The 7505-nt window shown below is 33.5% G+C and overlaps 1 pseudogene; it reads left to right on the top strand.

The window, feature by feature from the left end:
• The first annotated feature begins 2272 nt into the window (after window positions 1-2272).
• On the top strand, window positions 2273-2385 carry LOC141413227 (small nucleolar RNA SNORA51; annotated as a pseudogene).
• The last annotated feature ends 5120 nt before the right edge of the window (window positions 2386-7505 follow it).

Genomic DNA, 7505 nt, shown 5'->3' with positions numbered 1-7505 from the left:
CTTTAAATTCCTTTTTATTAGGAGTCATGCTGACTCTCTTGTGTTCTCATGCTGTCTCTCAGCAACTTGCCTCTTTCAAAGCTTTAGATTATTGGTCATCCTGTAGATGATAAATTAGTTGAAATTCCTTTCCTTTGTTTCTGATGCTACTCATGTTAGGTCTGAGATCAGCATTTATAACAAGTTTTCCTTTATAGAAAGTATTATATGCAACAGTTGATGAATTACTTATTAACAACTAATTCTCTAAAACAATTTATAAAATTTGAGAGGTCTGATAATCATGACTTTATGTAATATATAACTTAGATACCAGGAAGCTAAGACTCAGGACTGGTAAATGATATGGAATAAATTTAAGTCATAAGTTAGAAAATGAGCTGGGAGAAAGATAAAGTTTTCTGACTGCAAATTTATTTGTAGGAGGAAATTAGTTAGAATTCTTTTTAATCTTGTAAATATTTTCAAATTTTTCTTTTTTTGGATTGCATTTTTATTAGGACATATTAATTGTAGAAAGGAATTTCACTGTGATATTTACATACATGTATATAATGTGCTTTGATCTGATTTCTGATTTAAAGAAGTTTCTACTTTACTACTATAAATAAGTATTAATACACATACACATTAATAATAAGCACTACTTGATGAAATAAGCCATTAAAATGTTCATATCTGTACTTTGAAAAAGTGCTTATTATTATCATTTAATAGATCTGTGAGATAATGGGAACTTTATTTACACTTTCAAGTGGCTTACCAGATGCATTAGTAGGTTACCAAATAATTACGTAATATTGGCTTATCAATATTTAAACATTTGTAAGTTATTTTCCTTTTTTCTATAATTTTTCTTTTACTTTCTTTTTCAACCATAAAAGTCATTAATAACTTCCCTATAATAGTAAAGATATTTTGTTTTACATTTATTTTCAGTTCCCTTTTAGTAAGCTTTATGTAACACAGGTGCCTTCATAAAGGAAACAAGACCAAAAGGAATAGGAAATCTGTGTTTTCAGCTAGGTTTGGTGACTTAAGCATTTATGGAGAAGTGTGATTGGAAAAAATATGTATGACTAGGGATAAATACCCATGGGGACACTGGTAATGTCTTGATGTCTCAAGATATCTCTTATATCTTGAGAGATGATGTAGGGTTGGGCACCTGTGCCTTGGGGATCTACGACATGCTTTAGAGGAAGGTCAAAGGTGTTCTGGGTTTTAAGATATGCTTCAGGAAAGAAAGGAGGGAGAAAGTCAGAGAGACCTCCCTGATATGTTCGCTTAGTTTTCCTTAGCTTTAGAAACCAGTATGCCAAGATGCCATATTTTGATATAGCATTTTCTGAACCCCATTACTTGAAAATATCTTGATCTTAACTTTGTTGACTTGAAAGATAAATTGTAGAAATTGCCTAGTAAGAAAAGAATAAAAACAAAATTAAAGTGTTAAAATTCTGCTCTAGAAGTTCCAGTTGTATTTCAGACCCTGAGATGCTCATATGCAAAAGTTGGGTTCACTTCTCTTTTGCCTTGAAGTGTAACCTAAGCCCAATTTTCAAGGGCAATACTGACTTTAAAAGTACACATACACACACACACACACACACACACACACACACACACACACACAATCAGGCACTCACTAATAAGTATGTTTTCTACTATTAAAATTTAACTTGGTACTCTCTCAATGAAACATTTTTTTGATTCTAAAACATATTCTCTGATGACTATGCAAGATTATTAAATATCTCCTTGTAATTATTACTTTTATTGATTACTTATTATTCATATTTCCACAACTGACTCTCTGAATCATTATAACCAAATTTGCTTAGGCTTCCACTAAGGTGTGGCTATCTTGTTTATAATTTAATATTTCTGTGTGAAGAATGCTATGATCTACCTCTATAGACAGAACTCTGAGATGGTAGGATCATGGCTATTATAATTTGCCATTCTTTGAAATAATGTTCTATACAGGAATGGATTTTCTACTACCATCTTCAATTGGAACACATTTTTTCAGTTCCAAATCCTACCACTTTTTAATTTCCTTGAGCTCTTTGAAATTAAATGGAATTGAGCAATAGCAGATTTGTCATAAAATATTCCATAAAATTTTGAGTTTTCATTTTAATGAAATGTTTATTTCTTAGTTTATTCTTTTTATCACCAGCCTAATGTGGATGGAATAAATACATATGTTCTTCTTTTTAAGCACTGATTGATCAAATCAGTTAAGTCTCTTAAAAGTAACCTATTTTGCCTCCTGCTGCTTATCACAGCTCTATTCTTACAGTGACTAAGAAAGAGAGGAGGCAAAGTAAACTTACCACATATATGTCTTATTCCAGTGTTGTGAACGAGGAGGCATGTGGTGGGAAACAAAAAAAGTAACCTATTCTTATGGCACTACATTTCCAGTTATATCATTAAAATGCAATAGTATTTTTTCAATGTAAAAATTGTCATTCAACTGAGATGTATAAACAATTATAGAATCTTGAGTAATGAATTTAAAACCTACAAGTTATAATTTAAATTCAAAATTGTCTTTGGCATATTTTGAACTTGACAATGGTTGGAAAGGAGCACAATTTTATTTTTTATTCTGTTTTGTTGTTTAGAAATAAATTTATTTAACTAATGTACACACATTGATATTTAAATCAGTGAATATTTCTAAAAATATCTTCTTTGAGGTCATTAACATCACAGAGGACTGGTCATACATGCAAATTATCTTCACCAGACCCAGATGTACTAAATTAGGAGATGGTCAACAACAAAAGTACCAGCAGAAAACCCCCAAATAATTGGAGGCTGAACAACATATTGCTCAATGATCAGTGGGTCATAGAAGAAATAAGAGAGGAAGTCAAAAGTTTCCTGGAATTTAATGAAAATGAAAACACAACCTATCAGAACCTATGGGACACAGCAAGGCAGTCCTAAGAGGAAAGTTTATAGTCATTACAGCCATATACTAAAAGGACAAAAATATCTCCAATAAATGACCTAATGCTGCTTCTCAAACTCTTAGAAATACAAGAACAAGCAGAACCCAAAACAAGCAAAAGGGGAGAAATAGTAAAAATCAGGGCCAAAATTGATGAAATAGACAACAACAACAACAAAAAAACATACAAAGAATCAGTGAAACAAATAGCTAGTTCTTTGAAAAAATAAACAAGATCGACAAGCTCCTGGAAAATACAAAATCAACTTACAAAAATCAGTACCCTTTCTATACACCAACAATGAACAAATTGAGAATGAATATAGTAAAACAATTTCATTTACAGTAGCCCCCCAAAATATCAAATACCTAAGAATAAACTTAACAAAAGTTGTAAATGACCTCTACAAGGAGAGCTACACACCACTGAAGAAAGAGATCGAGGAAAACTACAGAAAATGGACAGATCTCCCATGCTCATGGATTGGCAGAATCAACATAGTAAAAATGGCCATACTACCAAAAGCAATCTACATGTTCAATGCAATTCCCACGAAAATCCCACTGACATTCATCACAGGGATTGAAAAATCTACCCTAAAGTTCATTTGGAAACACAAAAGACCCTGAAAAGCTAAGGCAATACTGAGCAAAAAGACCAACTCTGGATTTATCACAACACTCAACTTCAAACTATTCTACAGAGCTATAGCAATAAAAACTGCATGGTACTGGCACAAAAACAGATATGAAGACCAGTGGAATAGAATAGAGGACCCAGATATAAAACCACACAGCTACATCCACCTTATTTTTGACAAGGCACCAAAAACATGATGGAGAAAAGATAGGCTCTTCAACAAATGTTGCTGGAAAAAGTGGTTATTTGCCTACAGAAAACTGAAACTAGATCTGTATCTGTTACCCTGTACTAGAGTCAACTCAAAGTCAGTTAAGGACTTTAATATCAGACCGAAATCCTTGAGGTTAGTACAGGAAAGAGCAGGGAATACTATGGAAGCAATAGGCATAAGCAAGGGCTTCCTCAATAGAACTCAAGTGGCCAAGAAACTAAGAAAAAGGATTGACAAATGGGACTATGTGAAATTAAGAAGCTTCTGAACAACAAAAGAAATGGTCTTTAAATTGAAGAGACCACCCACAGAGTGGGAGAAAATCTTTGATAGCTATACATCAGACAAGGGACTGATAACCAGAAAATACAGGGAGTTCAAAAAACTAAACACTCCAAAAATCAATGAACTAAAAAAGAAATGGGCAACTGAACTAAACAGAATATTTTCAAAGGAAGAAGTCCAAATGGATAAAACACTCATGAAAAAATGCTCACTATCTTTGTCCATAGCTCACTCCTGTTATAATAGCTACCATCAAGAACACAACAGAAATGTTGGCTAGGATGTGGGAAAAAAACAAACCCTCATACACTGCTGGTGGGAATGGAAGCTAGTACAACCACAATGAAAATCAGTATGGAGGCTCCTCAAAAAAACTAAAAATAAAACTGCCATATGATCCAGCAAATCTACTCCTAGGCATATACCTAAGGAAGGTGAGTCAGGTTACAATAAACTCACCTGCTAACCCATGTTTATTGCAGCATCATTCACAGTAGCCAAGCTCAGAAACAGACAAGATGCTCCACTACTGACGAATGGATTCAGCCACGTAGACGAATAAGTTTTGTCATTAACAAGTAAATGGATGTAACTGGAGAACATCACCTTAAGTAAAGTTAGTCAAGCTCAGAAGGCCAAAAATTGCATGTTTCTCCCCCATATACAAATTGTAGAGCTAAAACAAATGCAGTAATATAATACCCTTGGACATGGGTCACACACTAAGGGAGGACTGTGCACACGGGAGGAATAAGGAAAGGGAAGGAAACTTAAAACCTGAATGTGGTTGATGTGCTCACTATAGAGAAGCAAAAATAGTAATCTTAAACTGGCTAAGGCCACCGTGGGAAGGGGGCAAGGAGGTAGTAAAGAGGACTGGTAGAGATGAACCATTGTGGGTTGTAATACATATGTGCATGGAAGAAACACTAGAAATGTCTCTGTATAGCTATCCTTATCTCAAAGTAGCAAAACCACTATGTTTTTCTTATTATCTCCCATGTTTTCTCTTCAACAAAATCAGAGAACAAGAGGGTGGAACACCCACCAACAGTGTAAGAGGGTTCCTTTTTCCTCCGCATCCTTGCCAACACCTGTTGTTGGTGATGTTGCTAATGATGGCTATTCTAACAAGGGTGAGCTGGAATCTTAGTGTGGTTTTAATTTGCATTTCCTTTATTGCTAGAAATGGTGAGCATTTTTTCATGTGCTTTTTGGCCATCTGAATTTCTTCTTTTGAGAAAGTTCCATTTAGTTCACTTGCCCATTTCTTTATTGGTTCATTGCTTTTGGGAGAATTTAGTTTTTTTAGTTCCCTATATATTCTGGTTATCAGTCCTTTGTCTGATGTGTAGCTGGCAAATATTTTCTCCCACTCTGTGGGTGTTCTCTTCAGTTTTGAGACCATTTCTTTTGATGAACAGAAGCTTTTTAGTTTTATGAAGTCCCATTTATCTATGCTATCTCTTAGTTGCTGTGCTGCTGGGGTTTCATTGAGAAAGTTCTTACCTATACCTACTAACTCCAGAGTATTTCCTATTCTTTCCTGTATCAACTTTAGAGTTTGTGGTCTGATATTAAGATCCTTGATCCATTTTGAGTTAATATTGGTATAGGGTGATATACATGGATGTAGTTTCAGTTTTTTGCAGACTGCTAACCAGTTTTCCCAGCAGTTTTTGTTGAAGAGGCTGCTATTTCTCCATCGTATATTTTTAGCTCCTTTGTCAAAGACAAGTTGGTTATAGTTGTGTGACTTCATATCTGGATCCTCTATTCTGTTCCACTGGTCTTCATGTCTGTTTTTGTGCCAGTAAGATGCTGTTTTTATCATTATTGCTTTGTAATATAGTTTGAAGTCAGGTATTGTGATACCTCCTGCATTGTTCTTTTGATTGAGTATTACCTTGGCTATTCGTGGCCTCTTGTGTTTCCATATAAATTTAACGGTAGATTTTTCAATCTCTTTAATGAATGTCATTGGGATTTTGATGGGAATTGCATTAAACATGTAGATTACTTTTGGGGGTATAAACATTTTTGCTATGTTGATTCTACCAATCCATGAGCATGGGAGATCTCTCCACTTTCTATAGTCTTCCTCAATCTCTTTCTTCAGAAGTTTATAGTTTTCCTTGTAGAGGTTGTTCACATCTTTTGTTAGGTTTACACCTAGATATTTGATTTTTTTTTGAGGCTATTGTAAATGTAATTGTTTTCATACATTCTTTTTCAGTTTGCTCATAGAAAAATCATTAGCATTTCTATACACTAACAAAGGAGCAATCACATTTAAAAAAAAAAAAAAGGTACCTGCTGAAACTATTCCAGGAATGGGGGGGATGAGGGGGGATAAAGGAGAATGGTGGAGGGAGTGAATTCAAGTATGATATATTTGCTATATTGTAAGAACTTTCTTAAATGCCACATCACAATGTACACCACCCAGCATAACAATAAAAAAAATGCACTTATTTTCCTAAAAAGGAGCAATACAAAGGCAAAAATAAGTAAATACATAAATAAATTAGGTGCTGGTATTGCAAGCTCTATAGGTGATTCTGAAGCAGTGCAATTTGAAAACTGTTTGTTCATTTATAAACAAAAACAACCAAAAAAATTCAAGCAACAAAAACAAAACAAAACAAAAATTGAGTTCTTAATGAGAAGGTAAACTATTTTCAAAAATTAAGGACTAATGGATACTTAATTTCAAAAGCAAAAAATGTTTTAATGGAAAAGAATTAAATTATAAATGGAGGTTTTAAAAAAGGTGAGTATACCTTTAGGGTTCAGGAAAATGTTTTGTATATTCAAACATGAACAATTGTATAAACATGAACTCATAATTGTATAGAAAGTCGTGATGGAAATTTGAACATTAGCTCTCATATGAAACTCCATGTTTGTTGAATATTATTCAATCGGTATAAGGATTTCAGTTACCAGTTTACTATTGATATGTGAAAGTATGAATTTTAAAAATTGTGGAAGTGAACATTTATCAATTCTCTTCTCAATGAAGAACTTGAAAAAGTGACTTATTTTCTTAGCTTTGTTAACAATAAATATATTAGCCCTACTCTAATGAAATTAAGTTTTTTCTCTCTCTGCTTACTGAATGAGCTAGTTTGAAAGGCAAAGATCAAAATCGTTGCTTAGTACACAAGAATCAACAAACTTACATCAGTTTTTGCCAGCCTGATATTTGAATTTCATGCAGAAACTATTTAAACACACACAGGATGTGGAAATTATTAGTTTCAATTAATTATCTTTGGGGGCTATATCTCAAGAAATTCATATTCTTTAGAGGATAATTTGTTTTGCCATCCATCTTGTACATAAGTCTATTTTTTTTTAACTTAGGATAGCTATGCTCTTACTAGATGCTGTGA

This window comes from Castor canadensis, chromosome 10 (assembly GCF_047511655.1).
Source record: "Castor canadensis chromosome 10, mCasCan1.hap1v2, whole genome shotgun sequence".
Taxonomy (NCBI): Eukaryota; Metazoa; Chordata; class Mammalia; order Rodentia; family Castoridae; genus Castor; species Castor canadensis.
Note: the sequence above shows the minus strand (reverse complement) of the source record. Positions and strands in the feature narration are given on the sequence as shown.